This window comes from Dama dama, chromosome 9 (assembly GCF_033118175.1).
Source record: "Dama dama isolate Ldn47 chromosome 9, ASM3311817v1, whole genome shotgun sequence".
In the NCBI taxonomy this organism is placed as follows: domain Eukaryota; kingdom Metazoa; phylum Chordata; class Mammalia; order Artiodactyla; family Cervidae; genus Dama; species Dama dama.
In genome coordinates, this window is record NC_083689.1 from 19,619,400 (window position 1) to 19,628,122 (window position 8,723).

Here is an 8,723-nt window from a genome sequence, read left to right on the forward strand (position 1 = left end):
TTTAAGACAAATAACTCCGTATGATATAGATAGAAACAGTATAATTTTTAGAAATTAGAGATGCTGATTCTCAAATTCACAAGGAAAGGAATTTATTTAAAGAGAAATAACTTATTGGGGGATAAAATGAGAGAAGATGTGGGAAAAAGTAACATACCAAAATATTTCTCTGAAGTTCATTATTGGAGGAAAAAACTGAACAAACTGAATATTAATGTAGAGACTCCAGAAAAAGCCCATGTTTATTTGGAAACTCAGGAGTTAAGATTAAATTTCTATTTTAAGTAAATTGCAAAATTATGATTTGAATGAAGAAAATATACTACCAGTAATTTAAAAAATTTAATTTTTTAATTGAAGGATAATTGCTTTACAGAATTTTGTTGTTTTCTGTCAAACATCAACATGAATCTGCCATAGCTACCAGTATTTTTCATTGGCTACTTTCTGCATTCAGAAAAAAATATTTTCAATAAAAATCTCTGAAAGAATTGCATTAATGTGTGAAAAGCATGTATACCTTCAGTATTTTCTCCTAATAGGAATCTTTCCTCTTGTCAGACATAATAAAGGGTGGTCTGAAATGTTTTTACAGATAAAATGAACTTTCTGGATACAGGAGTGGAGGAAACAAGAAGGATGTACTTACTGTACACTTAATGATGGAGGACCCAGCTAGATTCAGTAGCAGGAGCTTTGAGGAGCCATTAATCTGAGATAGAACATCTATCCATAACTCTAAATGACTGAGACTTTTAAAAAGAGAAAAAAGATCCTCTGCGAAATAGAAGTAAAGCAATTCTGATGCTATTATTGGAATGAATAAGAAATATCTATGTGGTATACTGCTCAAAAACCAAGTATAACAGCAACTTACTGCTTTCTATTGTTGGGATGAATGATATCTACCTGGTATACTGTTCAAAAGCCAAGTGTAATAGCAACTTACTATGAGATAAACCCGAACGCAGATTTCTCTTAGAATCTGTTTGATACTTTAAATCTTTCAGAGAGTTCTCAAGTCTTAGGAGGGTAATATAGCACTTTGGGGCAAAGATACAGCCTAGGAGCCCAGCTCTGGAGGCCAAGATGGAGACGCTCTCCACGGCCACCTTGACCTTGCCCTTGGTGCTGTGGCAGATGGGGAGGAAGGTGACCCAGACACCGAGGAGCACCAGCATGCTGAAGGTCAGGAACTTGGCTTCACTGAAGGTGTCAGGCAGGTTTCTGTCCAGGAAAGCCAAGGACAAGGTCGCCAGGGCTAAGGAGCCCGGGTGGCCCAGGACACAGTAGAAGGCAGTGACTGAGCCCTTGTTGCACATGATGAGGAGCTCCTTGGGCTCAGAGTGAGTCCATCTCAAGGAAAGGGGGAGAGGTTCCCAGCCAGACTCCACAGATAATCAATCACCTGGATCATGGAGCACATGGGAAAGACATAGCAGCTCCTGTTACCAGCAGTCGCCTCATGGTTCTTCCTGGTTTCCCGGCCTTGAATGCCAGGATCACAGCCAGGGTTTTGGCCAAAACAGTGGCCACAGCCACAATGAACACAGCTCCAAGTATGATCTGTCAGAGGACGCAGGTGGCTGTGTGGGGATGATTGATGAAGAGTAAGGAGCAGAGGACACACAGGAGGAGGGAGATGAGCAGGACATGGCTGAGAGCCCGGTTATTGGCCTTGACTATGGGGGTGTCTCGGTGCTTCACAAAGACCCACAAAACCGCAGCCATGAGGACACAGAAGCAAAGAGCTGTGCAGGCCAGTGACATCCCCAGAGAATCCTCTAAGGCCACAAAGGTCAGGACTCTGGGGAGGCAGCGATTTCTCTTCCCGCTTGGGTACTCCTGGTCCGGGCACTGGACACAATGCTGTGCACCTGGGGAGAAAGACGTGGCATTTCATTTTCACGGTTCATTTTTATCAATTTGAATATTGTCACCATTTCTGTGATGTGTGTATTCATCCCCTCTGATGTTACCTTCAAACAAACCAAGTTAAGACTCTCTACCAAGGGACAATGCTTTCAGGAGAAAAAAAAACATTTATTAATGAATCTTCTAACATGGTGGAAATGGGTGTGCTCATTTGTGGTTCAGTTAACAAAGGCACTGATTCTTCCTAACTCTTTACTCTCCCCGGTACATGAGTAAAGTCATAAATTTAAAAATGGTAAGTTTGGCTTTATCCAAATTAAAGTCTTTGATGTATCAAGGTAAGTGTCAAGAAAGTGAAGGCACAGTGGAACGAAAGGGAGAAAATATTTGTACATCTGCATTTGATAGGGGATTAACATCTGGAATCAATCCAGTGCTCCTACAAACCCACACAACAAAAATACAACTCAATTAAACTATGAACAAAGGACGTGTGTGGACATGTCTCCAAAGAAGATATACAAACGGGTATTAAATACATGAAATTCTGCTCAAAACTAGTATGTGTTACAAAATGCAAACTAAATCATGAGATAACCACTTTATACCCCTAGGATGGCTATTCTTTTACAAAATAATAGTTAAAATAACAAATGTCACTAAGGATGTTAAATAATTGGAATCTTCGTACATTACTGGAAGGAGTATAAAATGGTATAGCTGAAGTGAAAAGCAGCATGTCAGTTTCTCAAAAAATTACACATAACATTACCGTAAGAATCAGATATCCCCCTTCTAAATATTGATATATACCCAAAAGATACAAAGGCAGTGCCTTAAGTAGATATTTGTACACTATTCTTAGCAGTGTTATGATAACCTAAAGGAGGGAAGCATCCCAAATGTCCACTGAAGGACAAATGAGACAATAAAAGGTGGTATCTATATGCAATGAAGCACTATTCAACGTTTTAAAATAATGAAATTGTCTAACACAGGCTGCAAAGTGGATGAATCTTGAAAATGTTATGGGAAGTGAAATAAGTCAGACCCCAGAGGACAAGCACTGTATGGTTCTCCTCACACGAGGTGCTGAGGAATAAACAAGTTCATAGACAAAGGAGGTGGAGGAATGCTAACAAGGGACTTCCAGGAAGCAGTATAAGGGAGTTACTTTTTAATGTCTATAGAGCTTTAATAATGATAAATTTCTGTACATGGATAGTGGAAATGATTGCACAACCATTGAAATGTACTTAATAGCACTGACTTCTACACATAAGACTGATTAAAATGGTAAAATTTATATATATTTACCACAATAAAATGTGCAGATCCAATAATGAATGAATGCATGAATTGAGAAGCTGGTGCACAATGACTTTGCCTATGCCCTCAGTCTCCTTTTTAAGGAGAAAGGGGAAAGTGACAGTTATCATTGGGTGATTAAATTTCTACACCTGAGTAGTTGGAAATGAGTCTCAGACAAAAAGCACAAGTTAAAGCAGCACAGTGGCCTTCCTTGTAGAGTTTTTTCTGAATCCTGAGCTGTATGTAGCTCTGGCTACACACACTGGAATATTATTCTTTCATAATAAAGAATGAAATCTGACCATTTGTGGCAACATGGGGACCTAGGAGGTATTATGCTTAATGTCATAACTCAGACAGAAAAAGACAACTGCATGATTTCACATGTATGTTTAACAAACGAATAAATGACCATCAAAACAAAAAAATCAGACTCAGGAAACAAAAAGGTGGTTGCCAGAGGGGAAGAAGCTGGGCGGAAAACAGAAACAGGTGGGGAAGATTAGAAGGTACAAACTTCCAGTTGCAAAATAAATTTCATGGGTATGTGATGTATAGTCTGAGGAGTATAGTCAACAGCTCTGTAATATCTTTGTATGGTGATATATCCAAACTATAGTGGTGACCATTTTCAAATGTATAGAAAGAATCATGGTGTTATGTAACAAGAACTAAAAAAGGGAAAGTAGCATAGTATGATAAGCCAAATATTCAAAAACAAACTCATAAGAGAGTTCAGATTTGTGGTTACCAGCAGTAGGTTGAGGGGTGCAATTGAATGAAAACTGTTAAAAGATACAAACTTTCAGTTATAAGAAAACTAAGTCCTAGGGATGTACTGTACAACACAACAAAAAAATTAACACTGTTATACATGAAAGTTGTTAAAAGAATAAATCCTAAATGTTCTCATCACAAGGAAAAAAATTCTTTGATTATGTATCTACATGAGATGATGGATATTCACTAACCTTATGGAGGTAACTATTTCATGATGCATATAACTCAAATCATTATGCTGTACCCCTTAAAATATGGTGCTGTATGCCATTTCTATCTTAATAAAACTGGAAGAAGAAATAGTAATCACCTATACAAATCTGCTCCTGCTAGACATTGGCTCAGAACACCTGTAGGCTACATAGTATAAAATCAAGATTTTGCAATCAAAGGATGAGTTTAGTGCTGACTTAATGGGTACACACATAATCTCATATGAGGACTCTCTGATAGTTCTACAATATGTACATCTCATCTTGAAAAGATCTCATACCTCTTTAAATCCAATAGGCCATTCTATCATCTCTTCCTTGATCACCAAGCCTTGATCATAGAGACTATTGGAGCCAAACTCTTCCACTTTAATCAGGAACCCAAGACCATCTGGAAAACTCACAGCATTCAGGATATCATACTGTAGCACATGACTTCTTTTCTCATCCAAGGACATGTGCTCCCCAGCACTGTTTCTAAATTGAATTTTATACAGGAATGGGTGAAGCTAGAGGAGAAGAAAGATTGGGAAATGGAAAGTGTATTCAAATTAGAGATGGAAGGGTTATACTTTCAAAGCAAGTGCTTCCCCACCTCCCGAAACTCAAGCTTTCTTGTTGGTAGAAGCTGAGTTTTGTTTGGGTGTTTATTATCTCTTCGACTCTAGTGACGTGAACTTTTCCTCTCATCCTGAAAACAAGGAGAGAAGGAATTGAATACAGTCTAGACATTGTTCAAAGCCTTGCCTTTGTTATAAGTTTTGGTAAACCTGACCCACAAAGTTTGCTTGTGGCTTCTGGAAGGAAATGCCTGTATTCTCAAAAAGGTACAACATTGAATTTTTTTTTTTCTCATCCTGCAGTTGGATGTTTTTGATCAAGAATATGACTGTCTGACTGGATTCCATGGTGGCTCAGACGGTAAAGAATCTGTATACAATACAGGAGACCAGGGTTTGATCCCTGGGTAGGGAAGATCCCCTGGAGAAGCGAATGGCAACCCACTTCAGTATTCTTGCCTGGAGAATCCCATGGACAGAAGAGCCTGGCGGGCTATAGTCCATGGGGTTGCAAAGAGTGGGATATGACTGAGCGACTAACACACACAACACATGGGTCCTGGCTAGACAAGAGGCTGAATTCTAAGCTAATTGGGCAGGTTGCCATTCAAAACGCAGTCCGGTTCTGAAAGTAGTGTTTGTCATCTTTGTTGCTTTTGAACTGGGGTGTTGGAGAAGACTTTGAGAGTTCCTTGGACTGCAAGGAGATTAAACCACTCAATCCTAAAGGAAATCAGTCCTGAATATTCATTGGAAGGACTGATGCTGAAGCTGAAACTCCAATACTTTGGCCACCTGATGTGAAGAACTGACTCATTGGAAAAGACCCTGACGCTGGGAAAGATTGAAGGCAGGAGGAGAAGGGGACGACAGAGGATGAGATGGTTGCATGGCATCACCGACCTGATGGACATGAGTTTCAACAAGCTCCAGGAAATAGTGAAGGACAGGGAAGCCTAGTGTGCTGCAGTCCATGGGGCTGCAGAGTCAGACACGACTGAGTGATTGAACTGACTGAACTGATGACTGCCTGATGACAATAGGTGAAACGTGCTCACTGTGGGAGAAAATTAAAATCTACTACTCATAGAGCATTAGTGGAATTATTGATTTAGGCTTTCAATCCTTGAACCACAGGAGCCTTTGTCACTTTGTCGTGGGAAATAGTGAATGCTTTAATTTTTGAGATACAATTCACATAACATAGGACTCACCATTTCAAAGGGGACAATTCAGTGGGTTTTAGGACATACGGAATGTTGTGCAATCACCAGCACTCTCTAATGCCAGAATATTTTCATCATCGCAAAAAACTCGTGGAAGTTAAACAGTCACTCCCCATTTCTCCCTAAACACAATCCCTGCCAGTCATTAATCTACATTCTGTCTATAGATCTGCCTGTTCCTGACATTTTTTATGGAAGAAATTGTATAATATTTCCCCTTTTGTGTCTGGTTTCTTTCACTTAGCATAATGTTTTTAAAGCTTGTATGTATACCAATAATTCCTTTCTTTTAATAACTGAATCTTGCTTCATTATCCATTTATCCTTTGGAGAACTAAAATGTATCCAAATTGTAAAGGAAGAGGTAAAACTGTCTATTTGGAGATGACATGATATGCTATGCAGAGCCATAAATCCTCCACACAAAAATGCTTAGAACTAATAAATGAATTCAGCAAGAGTGCAAGATACAATATTAATGTGCAGGAATCTGTTGCATTTGTTTATACTAATAATGAAGTATCAGAAAGACAAAGTAAAAAAATATCGCATTTACATGGAATCTAGAAAGATGGTGCTAATGAATTCACTTGCAGGGCAGCAATGGAGATGCAGACATGAAGAGACTTGCGGACACAGCAGGGGGAGAAGTGAATGGAACGAACAAAGAGAGTAGCAGGGAAACATGTATGTAGATAGCCAGTGGGAATTTGCTGTATCACTCCGGGAGCTCAAACCAGTGCTCTGTGACAACCTAGAGGGGTGTTAAGATGGGATGGGAGGTGGGAGGGAGATTCAAGAGGGAGGGGACATGTGTACCTGTGGCTGACTCATGTTGATGTATGGCAGAAACCAACACAATATTGTAAAGCAATTATTCTTCAATTAGAAATAAATTAAAAAAAATTAAATAAAATCACACACACACAAAAATAGTTGGAATAAACTTAAGAAAAGAGATGAAAGACCTGAACGCTGAAAACTATAAAACACTGATTGTGGAAACCAAAGATGATGCTAAAGAAATGGAAAGATTTCCCATACTCTTGACTGGAAGAGTTAATATTGTTAAAATGCCCACACTATCCACAGTGCAACACAATCACTAAGCTCTGCACCTGAAAATAACACAATATTGTAAATCACTGTACTTCAATTTTAGAAAGTCATACAACTGCAAACAATGTAGAGCGAATAACCTAACATCCATTCCTTTAACAAAACCTCAGCAAACTGGGAATATAGGGGATTCCCTCAACTTAATAAAGCACATGTATGAAAAACCCACTACTTAACATCCTACTTCATGAAAGCATTAAGTATTAAGCAAATACTAACAGATCATAAGGGAATGAAATAGACAACAATTCAGTAACAATAGGGGACATTAATATCCCACTTTCAACAGCGAACAGATCATCCAGACAGATAATCAATAAAGAAACTAAGTGAAAGAAGCCACTCACAAAAGGTCATGTTTTACATAATCCTGTTTATATGAAACTTCCAGAATTGGAAAATCTAAAGAGACAGTAGATTATCAATGTGTGTTGAGAGCATATCAAAATGGAAAGAAATTAATGATGAGCATGAAATTGCATTTTCGGGTGACACAAATATTCTAAAATTAGATAGGAGTGAGGGTTGCACACCTCTGTGAGTGTGCAAAAATTACTGAACTGTACACTATATAAGGCTGAATTTTTTGTGTGAATTATATCTCCATAAAGCCTTGCATTTATTTTTTAAAATTCAGTATACATGGATACCAATAAATTCTGGAGTTAGATGAAAAGTAAAGCAAAAGTGGAAAAAAAAATTAACTGCAAAGCCTGAGGAACTCATACTTTTTTAATTCTCCACACCAACACAGGATTAAATGGCAAAACAGACCGAGGATAAATGATGGTCAAACATCCCACAGTGCACCCAGGTAATTGTTATGCAAATCATGGAATTATTTACTTTCCACTTCAGGGAACATGGGTTCAATCCCTGGTCTGGGAGCTAAGAAAGCCCACATACCGCGATAAAGACCAAGCATAGCACAAAAATAGTTTTTGGAAAAAAAGAAATAAATAAATTAGCAACAGAATAATACTCTGTAGAAATATCATTAAAGATAAAGGCTATGATCATACAAACGTCTTTACAAATAGGTAGAATGTCCTAAAAAAAAAATAGGTAACAATACTGTGACTCTAATTAGTAAAGATGTGCACATTAAAATAATAGCCTTAAAACAATACTTAAAATAATTTAAAAATGGCTTTATATTTGTGTCTCTGATGTGATGCAGAACACACGCTCAGTTGTGTCTGAATCTTTGCAGTCCCATGGACTGGACCCCGCCAGGTTCCTCTGGCCATGGAAATTTCCAGGTGAGAATGCTGGAGTGGGGTGTCATTTCCTTCTCCAAGGGGTCTTCTTAACTCAGGAACGAACCCACGTCTCCAAGTCTCCTGCATTACAGGCCGACTCTTTACCACTGAGTCACTGAGGAAGCCAAGTTCAAAATAGAATATTCAGTTTGTAAAAAATGTGGGAAAAGGGTTCCATCCCTGGGTTGGGAAGACCTCCTGGAGGAGGGCATTACAACTCACTTCAGTATTCTTGCCTGGAGAATCCCATGAACAGAGGGGCCTGGCAGGCTACAGTCCAAGGGGCCACAAAGAGTGGGACAGGACTGAGCTACTAAGCGCCGCCCAACAACAGAAACGGGATGACGCTGCCCTCTGCTGGCTGGCTGGTGAAGTGCT

The 8,723-nt window shown here is 38.9% G+C and overlaps 1 pseudogene; it reads right to left on the minus strand.

Moving 5' to 3' along the window:
• Positions 1 to 905: 905 nt before the first annotated feature.
• Positions 906 to 7,440, minus strand: LOC133062778 (vomeronasal type-2 receptor 116-like; annotated as a pseudogene).
• Positions 7,441 to 8,723: the final 1,283 nt, after the last annotated feature.